General features: G+C 35.3%; 1 non-coding gene across 1 annotated transcript; it reads right to left on the reverse strand.

The window, feature by feature from the left end:
• Positions 1 to 11,328: 11,328 nt before the first annotated feature.
• TRNAS-UGA (transfer RNA serine (anticodon UGA)) lies at positions 11,329 to 11,402 on the reverse strand. The gene has a single exon. It is a non-coding gene; the product is annotated as a tRNA-Ser (tRNA).
• Between the last annotated feature and the right edge of the window lie 11,350 nt (positions 11,403 to 22,752).

The raw sequence follows: 22,752 nt of genomic DNA on the forward strand, positions 1-22,752 counted from the left end.
GCACAGCATTAGTATTGAATCTGGGAAGTATCTGTTAGTTTTAAATACAACATAGCAGTACAAAATTCAAAGTCGCTATTTTCTAAACACATAGAAAAGAGCTTGGAGGACCACATTTGTCCTGCGCGCGGGATATGGGTTGAATATCCCTGCTCTACCCTTTGCTATTGCGATTCGGTAGCACATTCTATGGTGATAGTGATAGTGATAGGAACCGAGAGGCACCTAGGCTGTGTCACACTCGGTGATATAAATCACATTGTCCCTGAGGATTCAGGTGCCTCCGGGGAACCTAACCATTTATTGAGCTTGAGAAAGATATATTACATATATGGGCAGGTGCCATTACGCACCTCGCCACTAAAAAAAGTATAAAATTTATGATCGAAAAAATGGCGATTCATGTAAATAAATCACAATTATAAATCACGAAATCATCATAATAATCGTCATAATCGAGAATAGTTCTTGATAAAATTTGATTTGATTCTCTTCAGGGATTTTCATTGAAACTATATCACATCAATGAAAGCTGTCAATCTGCTGCTGGGTTGATCTAATCACTGCACCGTGTGGTTTGATTTAGTCCAAAGACATTCGTCAGTAATTGCTGCCTGTATCTAGATTTTCGATATGGTCAAAAATGCTTGATTTTAGGTGTCATATCACCTCCTGAAGTTTGTCGCATGAATTTAGAATCACCCTTTAGATTAATTTTACTTGCCTTATTGAGAGGCTGTTGTTACTTGCGGGTTGAGTTTTCAAGGACGTAGCAGTATGTGTGTGTGTGTTCCCAAGTGTTTTGTTTGCTGAGAGAATCGCCATAAGATCCATCTTCAGTCGGATGGAACTCCACTGATTAACGGCTCTGAGAAAACAGAAAGACTTTCCGCAGACCACTTTTATTTTTCAGAGTTTTACGTAAAAGAAAAAGAGTAAAAAAAGAACTTTTGGAGCCCCATTCTCTTCAGAGTGAAATGCCCTCCGATGAAAAGGAAGAGCTTCAACCCCTTTCAATACACACGCAGACCCAGTCTCTCGCTCTTTTTCTATATATATATATTTTTCTTTTCGACTCGCTCTCTCGATTTAAAGGGCTTCCTATGTATCAGAGGATCGCATTATCCCCTCGAGGACCATAAATCTTTATCTCTTCAGGCTATACGATACCGTAAAAGTGAACATTTTTTTGTAGGGAGCGCAGGTGTGCGAATAAAAGAAAACGAATATATTTAGCTCCAAGAAACCTGTAAATAGAAATATGTTTATAGGATTCTTCGCATACAAAACTCTCGAAATAAGTGACCTTTTTTTTTCCACTCCTCAGAATTTAAGATTTTCTTCTTATCGATCGAGATCAATGAATTTTTTTCTCGTGTGGAGCTAAAGATCTTCCAGAAACTTTAGCTATCGATTTATTGGACTAGAAGTTTGTTTACTTTTTTCTCCCCTTCAGATATATACATATTATTTGAGGAGTGAATATTCGTGTTTTCTTACATTAATGCTGTTCTAGCATCCAGAACTAAAAATCGATTTTTTTTTTTTACTGTTAAACTATCAGAAAAGAGTAAACCCGAGATGCTATTGAGTAGATAACACCTCGAAGGATTCCAAACAAAGTTCCTGCGTAATTTTGAAATGTTAGATAATTCTTTGATAATTTTCGCATCTTTTTTTTCTTTTACTTTGAGTCTTGTATTTTTTTAACATACTAAAAAAAATTCTCTATTAGAAATGTCATTGAAATATTATTTATACCATTCATTTATTTCAAATTACTTACAAATACACGGTACTGACTGTAATACCCGGCGCTGCCCGGGTTTTCTTAAATTACCGAGAGGATGGGAAAAGTGAAAACCGAAAACCATTACAAAAGGCATGAACTATCATGGCAGCATTAAAAAAGTAGCAAACCGTTGTAAAGGTATCGCATGTCTGATACGCATTGTTATAGAAGCATGGTAACCAAAGTAAACATTCCGAAAGTAATTGTTAAGCCAAGAAAGTATTGTTGCTCGTCGGTTTTTCGCCCATTTCGGGCACTTTCCCAGCTCTGATGAACTTATAAAGTAGCCTACACAGTTCAATCCTGTTCCTGTTTGGTGTATATATGCAAAATTTGGCGACGATCGGTCTAAAATTGTAGATTTGTATAAAGAACATACATACATGCAAACATACATACTTTCACATTTATATTGGCCTATATAAGATAACATGTAAATTTACACACCTCTGTATTGGACGGTTTTGAATGGAACCGACCAAAATCGTATATCAAACTACGTTCACGATACTTTTTATCTTGGATACTTCTCTATTTTGGACACTGCGTATCCTCTGTGTCTTATCTTGAACAGGTACTGCTCATATACTGCTGATTAGCTGTTAGATGGTTGAGCACCTGACAGTGTTAAAAAGTTGTTGTTAGGAGGATAAGGTTTCTCCCGGGTTCGAAGTAGATTTGAAAAAAAACACAACTGCATTGTTAACCTTCGAAATAGGGTATGTTATTCAAGATTATGGGGTACACACAAATTTTTTTCGTACACACAAATCTGTGCATTCCTTAAGCATGTTTTCTTTCGATTTCTCTACATTTCGAAATTGTAGATTGTAGGTCAGTCTTCAACAGTAATCTATATGTGGCGTGTCATTTCAGACTTCATGCAAGTGTGTTTAACTCACCATATTACGTGAAACCGAAGTTTGTTGAATTGATCACAAAAATAAAAATATATATATCATTGACTTCGTCAACTTGTGTGTGTGTGTGTGTGTGTGTGCGCGTGCGTGCGTGCAAGAGTTACAGAAAAATCGTAGGAGATTTGGACTCTCAAAATCAACTGTCACACATAATAATAAAACGTCAATCCTGAAAGAATTGGGAGTAGAAACGACAGTGTGCAACGATGAAGAATGAGAGCATCTCCAAATAATGAGCTAAATGATGAGGTTTTCGAATTGTTTTGATCTTGTCGAAGTAAGGACATTCCGTTGAATGAACAGCTGCTCCGAGAAAGAACAAGAGAGATTGTTGAACATTAACAATCTCTAATTGATCGATAACACATTTAGGTTGTCAATGTTATGCAATGGACTGCCAGAAAGTTTAGGTAAATAACATATTATTCAGTGTTTTGTGAATCGGGTTGAGCCAATCTTCAAGAATCAGAAGAAGCGGAAATTTTCCAGGCATTAATTGTGGTTTTAATGAAAAAAAAAATATTTTCAACGCAGACGGAACTGTGTTTTACTTGCACTCGATTACCATCACGATCATTGTTATGAAATGATCACTCATGTAACGGATGGGGGGGGGGGTTTCTACAGAAAGAATCATGCTTTTGCTGTGCTGCAATACTCAAAGTGACTTTTGAAGTAGGAGACTTGCTGCAATTTCTTTTTTTTTTGCCAAATGCGAGGTGGGCTAACATTTAAAAAAGTTTCTCCGCAGAAAGCACGCGGACCTTCAACAGGATATATACCATGAAAATTCTAGCATTTACCCTCTTCACTTTAAAATACAGAAACGAGATCGCAGCACCATCAAGTAAACAAAACAATCTCACCAAAGATAAGTTACGACCACGCATACACAACACGTTGCGGCATGTACCGATTTGTTTGAAATTCCGCAGAGACGTGCGAGTTGCAAGTACGGTTAAGTAGTAGTAGTAGTAGAAGTAATTCTCAAGGGAAGAAACTAAAACCACGAGATTGAAACCTCTATATAGCTTGAACACTTCTCTAACTTGGACAGACTTCAATTTAACCGTACATGTCTAGCCTAGGTTTCACTGTATTTGATGGTGTACGATATCCTATGAAAGTACAAAGTTTTGCATATCCTCGAAACTTAATTTTTTGCAAATTTTCAAAAAAAAAAAAAAAAAAAAAAAAAATGCATTTTTAACAGGGGCCGTTCAAGTGTTACGTCAGCAAATTTTTAGCCATTTTTGACCCCCGCCCCCCTGTCAGCAAATTTCGTCATCAGCTCTGCTCCTCTGAATCCTACCTAACACATAGTGGTGGGATCAGAGACGTAAACGGGGGGGGGGGGCATGGCGGGCTGGTGCCCCCTGCCGCACAATCAAAAATTTATTTTTTTAATGCGAAAAAAAATATTTTTATTTCATTGAAAGTTTGGAAGAAAATACCTTTATATGTTATTTTAATCAATTTATGTTAAATCAATTAAGCGGCACATTTAGAGATCACTTAAGTATCGCGTGGTACAATTCCAGAACATTTAGGCGGCCGGGGCACATTTTCAGATCACTTAAATAACCTGGACCACAGTTCCAGAACACTTATGCGATCCGTGACACATTTAGAGATCCCTTGAGTGACATGTGACGTAGTTTTAGAGCACTTTAGTGACCCCCCAGTGCAGTTATACATCACTCAAGTGGCCCCCAGTGCAGTTCTACATCACTCAAGTTACTCGCGGCACATTCTCAGATTATTTAAGTGATTCGCGGCATATAATTACGGATCACTTGATTGGCACAGTTCCAGAGCACTTGAGCGGCACAGTTCCAGAGCACTTGAGCGGTCCGGGCGCATTTCCAGAGCACTTGGATCCGCGAAACAATTAGAGATCACTAAACTGGCTCTGTAGGGGACTTATCAGTGGGGGGAATATCACTTCAAGTGCCCACAAACTATCGAAAGGTTTTTCTCGGTTTTGGCTCACCGAGTAAGATGCCATTAAGAATATTTCATATCTTCATAAAGGGTGGTTGATGACGTAAGCATTATCCAACCCCCCCCCCCCACTTGTCATCAAAAGTCAGCAAATCGGAAAACCCCTTCCCCCTCCCCCATCGATGATGACGTAATAGTTGAACGGCCCCACAGCTTGTGCGCACGATAAAATGACATGAAATCAATGTAATTTTTTTCGATATGAAGAGAGAATATTTATATCTTTTGATGTTGTTTTGTACCAATTGAAACTTGCTTGCCTAAATTATATATTACTGATTTATAAAATCAAATTTTCTTTGGCAAGCGAAAAATAATAATTTTTTTTCCATTAAAAAAAAAAAGTTACGGAATTTACCATAAGATCCATCAATATAGATGTTACGTTTTCTGTCGCGGACAGGGATTTTCCTAAAAGACGAGGACCAAGACGTTTTGTCAATGTCGCGTGCATCGATGATGGATTATAAGGTCAAACTTTCTCGTGTGGTTTAGTCGTAAATCAACAGTGGAGCCATATTCTATGATCCATGTTCAGATTTTCTTGAATTTTTTCGTGAATACATCTTACTTCTAACATCTGGTGGGGATCACGGCTCCACCTTCTCCATGAAACCTTTGAAGGAAAAAAAAATCATCTTTAGTTCATAAAACATGCATTCGATGTTCGAAAAATTGCAATCCTTATAAGACAGGGGTGCAAAACCTCTTTTCCCGCATGCCAAATTTGGGCCGCCAAGGGGTTCTATCCATTCTGCGAAAATTGTTCCGATAGAAATGTAACAATATACATACGATAAACGACTAGGCTGACCATACATCTATCGTAAAAATATGAAAAAAGCAGTATTCATACTGGATATTGTTGCAAATAAAAAAAATAAAAAAACTGCCAAGGGAAAGTAAAGTTTCCAAATATCACAAAAAATTGCTATATGCCAGTAAAGTTATCATATAAAGCCAAAAAATTACTGCTGGTGAGTGAAATTACCGATTACAACCAAAAAATTGTCAAAGGAAAAAAAGTTTCCAATTACAGCCAAAAGAAAACAGAATCACTAATTACAGGAAAATGTGTTTTTTCAAATGCAAAGTAAAGTTCCCAATTACAGCCAAAAAAAATTGCCAAAAGCATAAATTTATGTCACGAAAATAACCTTAATTCTTGTTCTTTAAAATTAAAATAAGTCTCGTAGTAAATAAGGGGGAAAACGGGACATACTATGAAGAAGTAGGGATGACGAAATCTAGTAGGATGTCCCGTGAAATTACGTGTCATATGGTCGCCACTTTTATACAATTTTCTGGGCCCGCGAGCGGCAGAGTTACCACATATCAGACTCGCGAACTGAAAAGGTAGTGCATTCCCGCTATGAGATATCCATAAATCAAAAATTATTAACATCTAAGGTACATCAGATGCTTATTCGAATTATATTTACACTTATTATATTATTATTATTATTATTTGAGACTTTAACGAATAATTTATATAAAGCATATGATCACGCTACTAAATATGAGATCATTTGAAATCACCTTAAAACCTGCAGAAAACAAATCGCAACAAAATATTATAACAAGTAAAATATTAATTACCGATAAATAATTCAAATACAATCCCATCACGAAAAAGGGGATGGAATTCGACGAATTTATGATTTGAAGTAAATTAATTATTACTGAATACAGTGATATTTAATTTTTTGATGGAAACTCCAAGCATATGTATCTTATTCTTTTTGTTAACAAACAATCCACGCGAAATGAAATCTTACAGAATTTAATTGTTTATCTCAAATTTATCAAAAATTTTGAAATCGGATTAATTTATAATTTTATATATTTATAATATGCATATAGCATGTATGACAAATAGATAGCGATACTTACAGAAATCTAATATTTGATTCTTTTCAATAATTAAATGTGAATCGGAAAGTATTTTAATTAACAAAAAGTATTTTAATTAACAAAATTTGTTTTGATGAATATGATTTGAATTATTTGCCTGGTAAGTGGAATTATACTTCTGGCAAAATAGAAAGGCATTTTGTCTTGTCGAGGTCGGGATGAAATTCAAAAATACCGTTTATATGAAATTATAGATATGCTTCAGAGCTTTCATTTAATTTCTTACACATAATAATCACCGGAAAATTTTTATGATCGAATACTTGAATGAAAAATGTTGATTTGGGGAAGTCCAAGTATTACGTAAGCAAATTTTTAGCCATTTTTGACCCCCCTCCCCCACCCCGTTGTCAGAAAGATTTCGTCATCAGCTCTGCCCCTCTGGATCCAAACGCATATTGGTGGAACAGAGACTCACACGGGGGGGGGGGCATAGGAGGCTCGTGCCCCCCCCCTCTCACGATCAAAAACTTATTTTTTAATGCAAAAAATATTTGTTTAAATTTGAAATTTCGGTAGAGAATACCTTTATATGTTATTATATTCAATTTTTGTTAATTTCAATGTTATTTGAAGGCTATGAAAATTTATATTTAATAAATTCATTGCGACCAACCCTCTAAGCCATATAATGATGAATCGCATAAAAGCCCTTGGTCCGCGGACCAAATATGGCCCTGGGGGTTATCTGATGCGGCCTGCCATCCTCAAACCTGATTTTGTAAAAAATGAACTAAGCGGCACATTTACAGATCACTTAAGTGTCCCGTGGAACAATTCCAGAACACTAAAGCGATCCGCGACACATTTAGAGATCCCTTGAGTGAGATGTGACGTAGTTTTATAGCACTCAAGTGGCCCTCAGTGCGGTTCTACATCACTCAAGTTACACGCGGCACATTCTAAAATTATTTAAGTGATCCCCGGCATATAATTACGGATCACTTGAGTGATGTGTGGCACAGTTCCAGAGCACTTGAGTGATGTGTGGCACAGTTCCAGAGCACTTGAGTGATGTGTGGCACAGTTCCAGAGCACTTGAGTGATGTGTGGCACAGTTTAAGAGCACTTGGATCTGCGAAACATTTGGAGATCACTAAAGGGGCTCTGTAGGGCACTTATCAATAGGGGGAGGGGAATGTTACTTCAAGTACTCACAAACTATCGAAAGGGTTTTTTTTTCGTTTTGGGCGCATCGAGTAAGATCCATCATGAATATTTCATATTTTCATAAAGGGTGGTTGATGACGTAAGCATTATATAAACCCCCCTCCCCCCCTTCTCATCCAAAAGTAAGCAAATCGGAAACCCCCTCTCCTCCCATCGATGATGACGTAATACTTGAACGGCCCCTTTAAAAAAAAATCAATTCGAATATTTTTGCTATTTACGTAAGATATTTTACTTCCTTTTTTTTTTTCGTACGGGTTGCTAACAAGTCATTATTTGGCAAGTTTGATGATGATGATAATTGCATTATGATTATCATAATTTTTACTGATCGGTATTCTGGTTTTTCGATATTGTGATAAAATGCTTTTGAAATGTTGTGCATGGAAAGAAAATCACGACATCATATCTAAGTGTTAAAAAAAACGTGAAATTTGAAAATGCTAAAGGAAAAGCTTGAAAAGAAAAAATATATATAGACTACTACGTTCAAAATAGCTAAATATGAAGATAGGTATGGCGAAATTTAGTTTATTTACGGAATGTTGAATATAGATAGAACCTATTTATTTGGTGCTTCCTTCGAAGTAACTACCCGTGCAAGCAGTTTATACAAAAATACAAATGCGGATTGCAAGCATTTTTTCTTTTTCTTTTTTTTTTTTGTCACATCCCTCCGGTGAATTCGTCGCTGCTCGCTGCGTTTTTTCGGAACTTGAGAATCGTTGTCCCTTATAAGCGTGGAGATAACAAAATGTGATGTTTTGACAGGCAATCATTGACACCAGGAGGGACCTGTGAGTCCTGAAACGTTTGCATGATTGGATGAGACGCCAGTGACCAGATCTTTGAAAGGCCAAGTCGTGGGTGCTCCATCACGATAATGCGATGACACACAGGTCCGTCCTGGTGTCAGATGACTTGTCAAAACATAGAATTCAGATACTTTTATAACTAGCTTATTCCCCCCCTGATCTTGCTCCATTTGACTTTTATCTTTTTGCTCGGATAAAGACTTTGCTTAAGGGGCAACTACTCTCAGGTTCCGAAAACATGCAGCGACGAAAGCATTGGAGGATCTGACAATAAAAGGCTTGCAATCCGCATTTACCTCTCTGCATGAACAATGGCAAAGATGCACAGGGTATTTACTTCGGTGGAACACCAAATAAACAGCTTCTATCTCTATTCATTCTTCCGTAATAAAATATGTCTCGGAACTTTCAGAACGTAGTAGTATGTTTGAATGAGAAAAGTGATCATCATTATGATTTCCGAAGAAAAATTAATTGATATAAAAAAAATGGCTTTCTTGAGAGAAACTTCTGTTGCGTTATTGTATGTTGCATCACTGGTCATAACAAAACGATTCTTATATCATGATCCGACGAGGAATATTGAAAGGAATTTTTGTTCTTTTATATATAAACTATAAAAGAAAACGAATTCTGGAAATGAATTCCGAGAAAATAGTATAAGAAAATAAAATAAAAAAAATGCTGGAAAATACGCACGTAAAAAAAGGTCCAAGATATGAGAAAAAATTTACAGCTTTTTTTTTTTTCGGAACCCGATCCTTTACAGAATTTGCATTTCGCTGTTAAACTTGCCTACTTTGTATTCTTAGGAATAGAAGAATTCAACATAAAATGGAAATATGTAGAATGCAAATTTGGTGACAGATAGGCTTTTGTCATTTCGTAACCAAAAGCAGTGAGTTATAGAAGGCAATCTTGGATCCGAACATCTATCTCGTATTTCTTATCCACTCGAATGATGAGAGATATACACAGAATGTTGAGATACGCATAATTGAATTGGGATGGAGCCAAATTTCCGCACATTCTTATAAAGGTAGTAAAGTCTCGCGATATCAAAACAACATATTCTGTTCAAAACTAAAACCGCTCTCCCGTTCAGAGTAAAGATCTTTAATATATGTTATATGCTAATATTATTATACCGGGTGTCTTGTAAGGGTTAATGCGGCCTTTACCTCATAAACTATCCGTCGTACAGGTATGATACCAATTTGAAAAATGCACGTATAAAAAAAAGACGTCTGAAAATTACACTTTCCCAGTTTTGAGCGTGAGAATACAGTGTGTCACAACAACAGTGCGGACTCGGTATAATTAAAGTGTGTCATTATCCCGTACGTTACAACTGTTTGAACGCGGTTGCACGCTGGAATAACTTCACAGGGCTGGCATCCGCGCCTTTTATTTAATGTGACACAAATTTGCATACGGTTTCTTCTTCTCTTCCAGTTTACGTTTGCATGCATGGTGTTCTTTTTCGGCCGATAAATTTCAACAGAATGCCGTTTTAACGTTTGGGGATGCGGCCGTTTCGAAACGCGCTAGTGTATTTGCGTCTTATGTTAGACCATGCATTCTTTGAAGACAATTGTTTGTATTGATGTGTACTATAACCTCTTAAACTTTTCCCCATGTTTTTGGATCACCCTGTATTTATATTTTATCATAGTTATTGGTTTTTTATTGCTTTCATTGGGTTGCTGTATTTTTGGTATAGTTAGATATGTATTCCATATCCATATTTTTTATGGGCATCTTTTTTAGCGACCACTTTGGGCATTGTGTCTGTGTTGTGGCTTTTGTATTTGTTATTTACATAAATACTGTATTGAATGTTCAACGTTTTTACTATGAACTAAATTCTAATTTTCTTTCACTGTGATTTCCAGTAGCATTTTGATAATTTTACAGAAAATTTTCGGTATCAATTGGTGATTTTGATATCTTATGGAAACGTGTTTCTGGAGACAATTGGCGATGTCTCGTGTATTTTCGTTAATAAGATCTCAATTTTGCTTATTTTCGCCAATGAAATATTGTCACCTCTGTCATTATGGGTGTTTTTTATTTGCGGGGTTTGCAACCATAGTAGACCATATCCATTTATCTTCATCACCTTAAAAGTTTCTGTAAAAGCCCTGCTCTTACAAATTTTGTAAAAACAGGGCACTAAAAAATGATAGTTTAACTCTGAACTTTGACATATTTAGTTCTTATTCATCACTCGAACCTGAATGAACCTTGACTATCAAAGACTTTAAGGTGTTACTGTCCGTAATAAAGGTAAATGGACTTGGTCCACTATGGTTGCGAACCCCTCATTTGTGACATACATTTTTACATACTGAAATGTGCAGTAGCCTTTTAGAAGCCACGGTGCGGTAGTATGGGGTATCGTCATGGACTGATATACCCTATTTGCGGCATAGGGGTAGTCATTCGAAGATGTTTTTCACCGGTTTTCCAACTAAGAGAATTGAATACGAGCCGGTCTCCCATTTAAAAGCGTGTCTCCGCAGACAGCAGACATACCTTCAACACGATACTTACATAACATGAAAATTCAGGCATATGCCATAGCGTAGTAGTAGTGCACTCGTCCGGAATGACGTGGGTGCCAGTTCCCGTAAACATGAATTTTTCTAACGAAGGTTTTTTAACAACTGGCTGTTGCGAAGATATATTTCGGAAAGAGAGAAAATTCAACTGCCCCTGCGGGGAATCGAACCCACGTCCTTTCACTTTCAGGGTGAACGCCCTAGACCACTAGACTACAGAGGCACAGAATCTCTCAATCTTTCCTTGGAGCTCGTGTACACTGAAAGGGACCGTACATGGACGGCCGGACCAGACTCAGGCCAAGCTCACAACTGCTGACGTTGCCACCAGATGGCGACACCAGATGGCAGTTGAATTTTCTCTCTTTCCGAAATATATCTTCGCAATAGCCAGTTGTTAAAAAACCTTCGTATGGTAGCGAAGAGTGACGTCATCCTTGTATGAATTTTTATTTCAGAAAAATCAGCATCTCTATCTAACATCCAGTTTACTGTTTTTTTTTACTGTATGGTTCTTCAAAACCGTCTGATATAAACGCGCAATGTTTTCAATGAATTCAGAAAGGGGAAAAAAAAAATTGCAGAGAAGATTTTCCAATCCCAGGTGCACTATTTTTCCGAATAAACAAGCATGAATTATAATACGTATATATGTATATCTTGTTCCTATTACCAACAGTCTATTTGTAGAAATGTTTATGCCGATATATACTTAGATTCCGAAGCTTCCTTTTTCGCTAATACGCCATAAGGTACTTACGACATGGCGATGGATACTGTTTCTTCCCTCAAACATGAATCTTACATGAGATTTAAAACTTATGGACATTTTACGTGAAAGCGTATCATGAACAAACATGAATTTTTGTGTGTGACATACTCTTAGATCCCCCTACTATTTTCTTTTATGTTATAAGCATGGGGTAAAGATGGAAAAGATGTTTTTTTGGAAGTTACTTTGCGTAATCTTTCGAAAATGCATTTAGTATTTTATTGTTTCCTACGTTTTTCCATCATTTTTATCTGAAACGAAAGAAATAGAAAAAAAAAGAGTAAAAAAGGACTCAAGACCAGAAAAAAGAACCTTTCACCCACAATGGTCACGGCTCGTTTGAATGACATTCAGAACATTGCATTAGTTCAGTTGAAGAGCTGTGTAATGTTGTTGGGAACACAATAATAATAAGTAATAATACAGAGTAAAACTTCGATTATCCTAACCGTACGGACACAGGGCTGTGACGGATAACCGAATAGCCGGATAACAGAAATCTCTCAGCATATGTACAGTAACGTGATTTCACTGCGGGCTTAGCACGAAAATGAAAAATAAAATCCTTTTAAAAATTGAATGAATAATACATACATATTGTATTTAATTTTACAAACGATCAATATAAGATCCGTCCAAGCAGTGGCGATGTTGAAAATAGCGTTCTTTATGTTGTATCTCTTCCAAAATGCTTTAAAAGTCATGGCATCATCAGATGAAAGCGAGCCTTCGATAAAAGCTTTTCTGTAACGTCATTTCATATTTTCAATTATGCCCTGGTCCATAGACTGGATAAGTGGAGATGCATTCACTGGGAGAAAGAGGCATGTTATTTTGCCATCATAACTTTTGAGTTCGCAAGAGGGGTTTATCCATTAACAGCAGTGCCTCCTGCGGCAACTGTTTTACGGCCATATGAGCTCTAACTTGAGGCACGAAAACGCTGTGGAGAAATTCTGAAAAAAAAAAAAATGTTTTGTCCATTCAAGCACTTCTTGGGCATAATAGTTCATAGGCATTGCGTCCATACTTAAATTTTTGAAAGCACGTGGTTTTTCGGATTTATCAATTACAAGCATACAAGCAGGGGTAATCTATGATTGCCGGTGGCATTTTCACAGACCATAGTACTGATCTGAAGTTTTTGGACGTTAAAACCTGGGCTGGTTTTTCCGTATATTTCTTTCAGACGATGACGGATAACAGAAACTGACGCGACGGTTAAACGAATGACGGACAACATATTTTACTGTAATATAATCCAGTAAGTAATTGTAAAAATTAAAAAAAAATGGCACTGACACTTACTACAGGACTTCTTCCATAAAATGCGATTGTACATTCACAAAACTGAAAATAGAAGTGATTACGGGTATTCGGTGTAACACTAACAAGTGTTTTAAAAGGAAGAAAAACTCTGAAAAATACCCGTCATTTTATTACCGATCTCTTCGTGGACCACAAACCCCGGGTCTAATAAAAATACGCAATGTTCTCAAAATGAATTCAGAAAATTATTCTTATGTAGAGAAAATTCTCGCGACAAGCCGCGCCATCTTCTAAATAAAGACGCATAAAATTACAATGAGTATACAGCAACATTATATACAAGTGTCTGTTTTTACTCGTATTACGGCGATATATACTTAGGTTCTCATGCTCACTTTTTCACTAATACGACATGGCGATAGATGCTGGTTCCTTCCTCAAACATGAATGTTACATGAGATTTAAAACTCCTTATAGACATTTTACGTGAGAGCGTTTCATGGGCGAACATGAATGTGTGTTTGACATTTTCTTAGATCCCCCTACTATTTTCCTTTTATGTTATAAGCATGGTAACGGTCGGAAAAAAATGTTTTCGGAAGTTCTTTTGCGTACTCTTTTGAATGCATTTAGTATTTTATTTTTCCCCCATTTCTTTTCTATTATTTTTATCTGAATCCGGAAAACTAGGAAAGAGTATGTATAAAAAAAAAGATCTCACACAAGACAGAAACCAGGAGAGAAAAAACCCCTTCTTTAATAAAACATTAAAATATTCCGTATGGGAAGCGTGTCTTGCATCAGGAAACATCTTCAGTTATTTTCCTGAACGAGACCAGATGCTAAAAGAGAAGAAAAGAAGCAGAAATATTTTTCGAAATTTCAATGACGTACGTGATAAAACTTCGTATTAGAAACCGATTTCAACACCATCAGTCCGGTCCGTTCATCTTGCGTGTTTCGTCCTCATGATCCCGAGGATACCCGTTGTAGTGTGGTGTATAAGAATTACTTTGCGTATGTACTTATATCGAACATTTGGTACATTTCCATATATGTGAATGTGAAAAATGACACACATCCACGCACTTTGCTTTAGCGCGATTGCTGTAGGCATACGAAACGCGGGTAATTTGTTTTAAACAGTCGTTAGAGTGATAAAATATCACTATGAATTTTATGATCGAAAAAAAAAATGGATACAAATGTCTAAAATGTTCCAATAAAATACATTAAAGGTGATAAAAACGATGAATTATGACGTGGGTGAAACAACTGACGGCACATCACTGATCGTATTCGCTGTCATATATTTTATTGTATTGTATAATCACGTTGGAACTGCGTTATTGGAGTTTCTTCCACACGAATCGACAATAAAAGACAGGAGATGGTATGCACGAAAACAACCGATTTTGGGTGATTTCGATTAGATTTTACGATCAGAAAATGTCATTGTCATTTATCATGGTATATAGATTACGGTTTTTCTTGTCACTCGTAACATATTAAATTTGTCATGCAAATCAGCGTTTCCCAACGTATGCCCTTACAGATTTCTTGAAATGAATTACATGATCCGTGAAACAATACCTATATTCAAAGGGACATATCAGTATATCAATTTTACCATATTCTGGGACCAAGCAATCTGCGCAATCCAAGGAATTCTTTAAACAGCCGTATTTTAAGGACTAATTAGGATTATTTTAATGATCTATGAAGCCTTCAAGAAGTATCGATGCCTTTAGAAACCCTTCAAATTCTCATTCTACAAATCCGTTCATGCATGCTTTATAAATCATCTGGAAAATAATAGTCTAGCGAGCCTATCAAACAATGTCCGTGTGTAACAGAACCCTCGAAATAACACTTATGTTTTCTACAACATCATCATAACTATTTTATATATTACACAGCATATCATAACTGCCCACGGAACCCGAAGCGATGTTTAAGGAAGCCATAAGGTTATGCGGAACTCCAATCGAGAAACACTAATTTAGGTAAAACAAAGTGCTTTATACATATATATATATACATACATATATATATATATACTAAAAGGAGATTATTTGAAGAAAAAATGAATACAAGATGGAATTTTATGAGAGTGAAATAGAACCTATGCAGTGGGTCGTCATCGGAGGAAAGCCCATGCATGGTTCGAAAAGAGTAGAAGTTTCTGAAGGGTGGCTATGCCTTATTTCATTAAAAATGCTAACCCTTGCTTCCCGACGCCTGCCTTCTCAAAAAAACATGCTCGGCGAAAAAGTGACAAATGAAAAATTATGTTGAAAAAATACAATACTGCAATACTATAAAAAATATGTATATACAGAGCTTCAGATTATAAGCAAGATGAAGCATGAGAGAAATATATACAAAGTTACAAGAATATAGAAATTACAAGAAATTATAGAAATTATGCTACCCAAAAATAAGGTAAATGATAAATTATAGTTTTTAATAAAAAAAAAAACAACTTTAACCTCTTTACGATTACACGTAAATTAATCACCTCCAAACACCAGCGGAATAAATTCAAACAATTTCCTCTGTGGTTTCTTTCCTATCATTTCACCATCGCGAAGCTTTATAATAATACTATCTATGGATGCTGCTCTTTCTTTCCCTACATTCTTTCTATACTCCTGTTAATGATTTTCTCCTCATGCATATAATGCATCTTTCTACTATACATGTAAGAGCGGAAAAGAGCCCGTAATGTGAAGGAAAAGAGGGTAAAGGGGACTAAAAAAACAGCTCTTATTACCTTATTTATTATACTTTTTTTTCCTTTTATATATATATTTTTTCTCTCCCCCTTCTTTTTTTTTTCTAACGTGCGGTTAGGTTAGCACAAGGTTACTAGATTTATTGCCAATTCGTCAAATAGAGATAATCCAAGTTTTTCGTCAAGAGCTTGTACGTTAAATGGTTGTATGAATTTATATGTTAAAAAAGAATATCGATCAAAGTAAACTTCAAAAGTAACAGCTTTATCTCCCTGTACCTTGAGTGTTACATCTCACGAAATTGCACCGTCTCAAAATTCTCTCTCTCCTATGTTAAATTGCAAGTCCGTATTTATTTAGTTTATTCATTGCATAAGACAGTTTCAGAAGAAAAATTGAAGCATTCCTTTTGAAAATGTGACTCCATTCGCTCTTTTCTAGAATGAATTAAAGAACTTGTCAAAGTTGAATCTGTTGTGTGAAAAGACCTTGTAACTTCACATAACAAGCGAAATTTTTTGGCACGACGTTGGTGTCCATTGATCATCACTCTGAATTTATTTACGCGCGCGTTCCTTGTTCATTCCCAGACGTTGAATCTGGTGCGGAACTGTGTGCGCGGCAAATCCAATCACGCACACACACACATCATGTTTTTTTGTTCTTTGGTTATACTTCACACCGTTGATGTTCAGATGTTCAACCCGCGGCGCAACAAGCAATTTCAAACTTACATAAATAAATAAATATTGCTCTCATATAGGGGCCGTTCAAGTATTACGCCATCATCGATGAGAGGAGAGGGAGTTTCCGATATGCTGACTTTTTATAACAAGGGGAAGGGGGGGGTTTGGAAAATGCTTACGTCATCAACCACCCTTTATGAAAATATGAGTTGGATTCAGAGGGGCAGAGCTGATGACGAAATTTTTCTGACAATGGGGGGGGGAGGGGGTCAAAAATGGCTAAAAATTTGCTTACGTAATACTTGAATGGCCCCATATTAATTCTATTTCAGGTAGGTTTCAAGTATAATCTGCCACAAACATGAAAAGTAAGAGTTTTGCTCATTTTTTCAATTTTGGATTATAAATTTGACTTCGAAATGGTTTCATCAGCTGCTCTTTGCATTTCGAGTGCGGCCCAAAACAGTTTTCCTTCTCCCAAAGGAGCCCAAAACAGTTTTTCTTCTTAGAATGTGACTCAGAAAACTTAAGGTGAAACACTTCCCACTTTCACGCAATTCTAGATTTTCTACAATTTATAAAATTTCTCTATTCTGTCATTGGTATGCCGTATCACTTCTCAAATTCTATAGTACTTTTTTCATCGCCCTTACTGCAGCTTCTCATTACAGGGAGCTTCATACTGTAGTTTTCATTAGAGGAAAAAATGTGAATTGAAGCTCTCATTAGTAAAAATGGCCCCAATCACAAAAAAAATTATACACGTTGTAAAAAATTTATGACTTCATCTATTGTACCGAAAAAACATTTTTTGGGAAATCTCTTTGTAACAATGAAATAAACATTTGTGAAGTTATCGATATTTAAAATTCTTGATTCTTCTGTCATTTTTTTATGGTTTAAAATACAAATTAAGAATAGGTATACAGAGATGGGTTTTAAAAAGTTTGAAATTTCTTTTATAGATGTGTAGACACATTTTCATTCTAATTTTATGGAGTCAATTTCTTTCGTTATAATTTATCATTTGTATTGAATTTATCAAGTTGACAATTCTTGACTTGGATTTATACATAACTTTTGTTCCCTGTACTTTCCCCCCAATCATCATATTGGGAGAATGAAAAGTCAGTTCAATATTTCTTCTATTATTTTTTCCCATGTTCATTTCATTTTGAAATCAAATGCTGAATTTCCATTTCTTCCGTGACACTCTTCATGAAACGAACCGTTTTTCTAACTACTTTCCCAGGATTAAAGAATGCACCACTTAAATAAAACTTTCACTTCAAATTTTATTCCAAAGAACAATCTTTATTCGTTGAGTTGAATCACGATCCAAATAAAACACTGAAATCTATTATTTCTGAAAATTATATCGTTCTTGAACCCATCAATAATGAACACAATCATTTCTTTTACTACACGATAAATACTATTAGTCTACAACATTGAATATCGAATAACATTCCCTTACTCTCATCAAATATCCCCTCAACGTGTATTCGATATTACAAAAAATATTTCGACGAACGATATTTTCAATATATAATTAATTATTTCTATATAATATTCTATATAATATTATAATTCTATATAATATTCTAATTTTAAAATTTCAAGAATTTGGGGGGGGGGCAATTCTATAGAGCATAAAAAGTTGGATTCAAATCCTATAATTCACATAAAAATAACTTAAAAAACACGATAATAATCAATTATTTTTATCATTTTTCTTGAATATTTCAGTGAATAAAATTCATAAATAAATTATCTAAAAGATAGAGATATACATGAGTAATACGAAGAAAAAAAATTACATTAAGAGAAAGAGACAGCCATTTTTCTTAAAGAGTTTATTCTGGAAGAAGTAACAAGAGCTGAATCACTTTATTTGTATTTGTTTGTTTCTTTCAATGTTTTAACATTTTTACTCCCTTTATTAAAGTTTTATTTCCAGTAATAAAAACACGAAATAAAACTCGCAAACACAATGATATATATATATATATATTTTTTTTTAGAGAAGGAGAGAAACATTTTTATTCCAATTTTTTTTTTGGGAAGAGAAGTAAAAAAAGCGTTTTTCATCGCGATGAAAAATGAGTCGATTTTTCTTTAAGTTCTTCCTTTCTTATTCGTTCATACATGACAAATGCTTTTGGTCCGCCTTTTCTTATTCTTTTTCTTAGGTAGTACAGTAGCAACAACAACAACAACAATGGGACATAAACTTTTCTTCCATGTTTCTTCTTTCCCAAAGGATGTAACTTATTGTCTTCAGGCCTTTGAGGTACAAAATGTTCTTCCAATAGCATCGTTTCCCGTTTTGAGTTCGTTCGATCGATCAATATGAGAAAAAGAAATACGTATTTTTCTTATATATCTGTATATATTTTTTTATTCTAAATAATAGTAATAATAATAATAATAAGGAAAAAAAATGCTTATATTGTTCTATTGTAATAAAAAGTATTAAAAAGTTTCTTGAAGATTCGATTCATTTTTTTTCTTTTCTGTAAGTTATGATTTATTTAGAGAAAAGGCTCTGAATTGGTTGTTCGCTTTATGTTATTGAGTTGCTGTGACATGATTGAAATACTTTCATATAAAAACCGAGTCGTAAGAGCTATTTACTGATGGATTCGGTTAAAGATATCGTTTTAATGTAAAAGTTTTATTTTCTTCGTATGGGATTTTTCAATAGTGAATGTACCTCAAAAGATACTGAGACATGTCTTGCTAGAATATTGTATTGCCTTTCTAGATTTTGTTGTCAATGTGATGTAGTTGATATGTGATTAGATTGATTTATAGAACTACGGAACTCTTTTAGCTGGAATGTATAAACCATGGGAAAAAATATAGTCGGTCCCGCTTTATCTGGTAAGGGATACCCCGCTTAGGGCGGTATTCACCGACATGTGATTTAAACTATAGTCACAATTGTTTGATAAGAGATCGACACGGATTGGTTAAATTCAGGGTTTTGACCAATCTGTGTTGATCTCTTATCCAAAAATTGTGACTACAGTTTAAATCATGTCGGTGAATACCGCCCTTAGACGGATAAAATCTTCTGGATCCAAAATTTTTCCCATAGAGACAATGTAAAAGTTATCTTATTAATAAATATTTGATCATGATAAACAACATTCCTCCCTTCAATCGAATATTATAATTCACACGAAAACTGTAAATATATAGTAACTTCTAAGTACATAATAATTTTATTAGATAAAACATTTAAAATGCGTAATAAATATGTTGGCAGTTAAGATATGTGAAACCAAGACTCTGGGGATTGAATCGTTTGAGCTCCGTTTTCAATACATTTAATTATTTAATTGTATTTTTGTTCTCTATTGAGCAAGTAGAGGACTCTGACTTTTTCTCGGTAAAAGTAAAAATTTCAAAAAATCTGCACAAAAGACATGCAATATCTTGAAATAAGAAAAAAAATGAACCCGGAAAAAAAAGAAAGAAGGATTTGACTTTGAGCAAAAAATTAAATGTTTTAGATGCAGTGAAAAGCAAGCAAACCTAAATTGTCAATGACTATGAAATTTCCCAAGATCCGATGTTAAGCATTGAGAGTAATATTATAATGAAATTGAAGATTGTCGAAAGAACGGAAGCTTAATCAGAAAACTTGAAACTGGATCAGAGGAGAAAATCTAATTTCAACAGTGTTGGCTAATTTGTATTGCAATGGTGCCATCCTGCGAAAGAGCTAAAAAAATGCGTTAATCAACGACGCCTGGTGCCATGATTAGACAAATAGCGTAGCCAAAGATTTTGGAAACTGAATTTTTTTTCCTTCAAAAAGGATCTTAACCCAAAAAAACAATTTCATTTTTAAGACATTGCAAACTATGTGTGCAACACATTTTACAAACTATACTAACGGCCACGTAAAATCGAATGCCCCGCTTTTAATTAGATATAACGTGCTAGAACCGATGATATCCGCGCGGGTCTGACTATTGAGATGTTGGATATAGTCCCCCGTCATGCTAGAAGCACGAGTGTGCAATGTCCTTGGGAAAAAAGAATGAAGGATATGGCGTTTGAATGCTTCCTCTACTCGTGTTACTACTTAGAAGTTGTTTTCCAAAAATGTTTTGTAACATGTGTTCCAATGGAGATACACATTCGCGTTTCAGGCAGAACTGAGGTAGCAAAATAAGGTATCCAACCAGCTGATAAAGAAAAGTGAAAATTTGCACATTCATGCTTCTAGCATGAGGGGTGCGATATGTAATTGTGAGGATTGATGAATCGGATAAATGGCTGAGTGTTTATTTCTACTATTCATCCGAAAAGTCGAAAGAGATTTAATGACTTCAAGTTTGAAACTATCATATAATTAAAAGATATGCTTGCATTAAAATACAGAACAATAAAAAAAAACAAAGTGTTATGATTGATGCTCTGAGAAATCTTATGTTAATCGCTGTGAGGTCTTCCACGACCTGTAGAAAAACGTTTTGCAGAGGCATCCAGTTCGTATAAATAAACTCTAGCAAATATAGAAAACAAACACGCTTTTCCAACGAAATATTCTGAAGCACTCACCTCCTCGAAAATTAAATGGTTGTGGATTAGCTCAATGGTGATAGACTACTACTATTTAACCGTACATTCGCTTCGTAAACATTCCTCTGGAGAATTTCTAATGGATTGCCGGAAGGAGTGCCGTGAGTGTGTATGAGCGACCCTAACACATTTATGTTGTCAGAGTTATGCCGTTTCGTGTTTTGGTGCTGACATTTGCTTCCATGTTTTGCAGTTGAAATAATAGATACCTAAATTTTCTTTGGGTGTAATTATCATGATAAAAAAAACCTGCAGCTCTCTGCGAGGAGGCTTCTTCTCAAATATAAAACAGGCTCGTATTCACGCTAATATGGAAAAAATCTCAGTCAATTTCGAAAACAGTTGTGCACTCCACCTAAAACGTCTCTTATACTTATGTTGTTTGATTAGTAAAAAGATAAGTCTCTATGAGATAGCAGCACGATCACTTTCAAATTATCACAACTGTAAATGTGATTAAAACTTGTCACAACAAATAAGAGTACAAAGAATTGGTGGTTAATTTATTGGAGTCGTTCCTAGTTCGAGTTGTAGCAATTAATCTGAAAATGTACACACATAAGTGTTGTACAATGAAAAACAAAACATGTTTATCTAAAATAGTTGCAAGCTGCCCAGATCAAAGCCGAACTAAGAATAAGTTCATGAAAACTTTATATCATCATAAAACACCTTTTTTTTTATCCACGAATTTAAACGGGCCAAAATCCTCTTCAGAAGAAGACTGTCCTGAACACCCGTTTTAAGCCACCACCCTGCAAATCATTGAAAAATTCCTTTGTATCGTCATGATGGATCGCAGATTGAAGGTGCTTGAGAAGGCCAAACTTGTGCGCATTTCAACAGAAGAGGTTAACAATATTCCCCATGACAACATGACAAATGCGAAATGAAAAAGCTCTGGGCAAGATGGGTGTCATGATTTCTGAGGATTGATCAAAAGCGATTGTGAAAGACAAAATAACAAAAAAATTTCGATATTGGCAAATAAGCCTTAAAATATTTTCTGTGTCGATTTTGGAACGTGGGTGAATCATTAATTTGCCAATGTTTATCAAAGTCAAAATAACAGTGGTAAAGTGTGGTGAAATGACACCAAACAAGGCAAATACTGGTTTGTCTGCTGGAAAGTAATGGCCACATTTTTCGCGATTCTCAAGAAATTATCTATATAGAGTACCTCTAGATTAGTCAGGCAATAATTGGAGAACATTATGCCATTTTCTACTATATCTGAAAGGACAGCTGCAAGTTAAACGGCCAAGATTGGTGCACAAACAAGACTCTATTTCACTAAGGCAATGCCCCAACTCACAGATGCACAATTCAAATGGCCAAATTGCACGAATTGGGATTTCCACAAATCTCTCACTCACTGAGTTCTACAGATTTGTCCCCATGTGATTTTTTTACTCTTCCCAATTTTGAATGAAAGTTTTCCTTAGTTGAAACTATTGTTATCAAATGAAGAGGCCATTGAAGCTGTAAGTTAATTTTTTGAATAGTTAG

Source organism: Pholcus phalangioides, unplaced genomic scaffold (assembly GCF_987345545.1).
Source record: "Pholcus phalangioides strain wild (caught in Gottingen) unplaced genomic scaffold, Ppha-v1.0 ptg000013l_1, whole genome shotgun sequence".
NCBI classification, from domain to species: Eukaryota; Metazoa; Arthropoda; class Arachnida; order Araneae; family Pholcidae; genus Pholcus; species Pholcus phalangioides.